The sequence below is a fragment of the Fukomys damarensis genome, unplaced genomic scaffold, assembly GCF_012274545.1.
Source record: "Fukomys damarensis isolate Sample0158 unplaced genomic scaffold, DMR_v1.0_HiC HiC_scaffold_11, whole genome shotgun sequence".
Classification (NCBI taxonomy): Eukaryota; Metazoa; Chordata; class Mammalia; order Rodentia; family Bathyergidae; genus Fukomys; species Fukomys damarensis.
This window is the reverse complement of record NW_022900923.1, coordinates 47965256-47966507: the sequence shown is the minus strand read 5'-3', so window position 1 is coordinate 47966507 and position 1252 is coordinate 47965256.

Sequence of the window (1252 nt, the reverse complement as noted above, 5' to 3'; positions counted from 1 at the left end):
AGAGGGAGGGAGCGCAGCGACGCGCTTCCAGACGCGGAACACAGAGGTGGTTCTGCAGGAGTTCTGTTACTGATCTGCGCAGAGTAGGTCAAACCAGAAACGAGCCTCTGGCCGGTGCAAGCCTTGATGAAGTAACACAAGATCAGAGCCAGGAACCTCGCGAGCAGGTATGACTGGCCCCTCGGGGGTGAGAGGGAGGGAGCGCAGCGACGCGCTTCCAGACGCGGAAAACAGAGGTGGTTCTGCAGGAGTTCTGTTACTGATCTGCGCAGAGTAGGTCAAACCAGAAACGAGCCTCTGGCCGGTGCAAGCCTTGATGAAGTAACACAAGATCAGAGCCAGGAACCTCGCGAGCAGGTATCTGACTGGCCCCTGTCTAAAGGAGGAAACACAGCGCCCGGGGAGAGAAACTCCGGTTCTTAGTATTGGAAATCGTCGCCTGGTAATTCCACCACATATTTGAGTCACAACTAAATCTTTTATTCTGTTCCTTTTCTCAACAGATATAGTTTTGAATAATATTTTAGTTCCCAGTATGGTTTTTCTACAAGGAGAGAGGACCTGGCAAATGTGTCCCTTGGTATTTTTCATTGTAAACCAAAGCACTGTTATTTCGGGTTTCATGCATGAGCTTCTAGTGAGCGTGACTCAGCTCGTTTGGCCTTGGTACCACAAAAGTCAGAACCTGAAAGTAGGAATTCACCAAGATAAATGCCACTCCCGGGCATCTTACTAGCCCTCTTTTTGACACCCCCCACTCTGCCATGCTTCCGTGACACTTTTCTACAGAAAGGCATCTGCATACAGATCGGAAGCCAAAGCACTGTGAAGACTGTTGGGACCCTTGCGACTTAGTTTATGTATTAGTAAAACCTTTAATGTGAAAAGGTTCTACTGGAGTACGACAAAGAGGGCCCACCTGAGAGGACCACATTCCTGTGTGGGGAGCAAACCTAGGGTGCAGGTGTCTAGCACTTTTGAAAGGATTTTGCCCCTGAAGAGAACACAACTGTAGCTGGCTTGGTTCTGAAAAATAACAATGGTCCTTAAAATGGTTTCCCAAGAGTTGGTTAGCAAGGACACTAGAGGAAAAAAAAAAGTTCTAGGGAGGAATTGTTGGGACTACCTTTCTTTAAGGGGTTAGAGGAGGAAAATCTACTGGGCAAGGGAGAAGACAACTTCAAGAATGGGTCACTTGGGCCGGGGATTTAGCTTGGTGATTCTACCTTCTTTGCAAGTGCAAGGTCCTAAG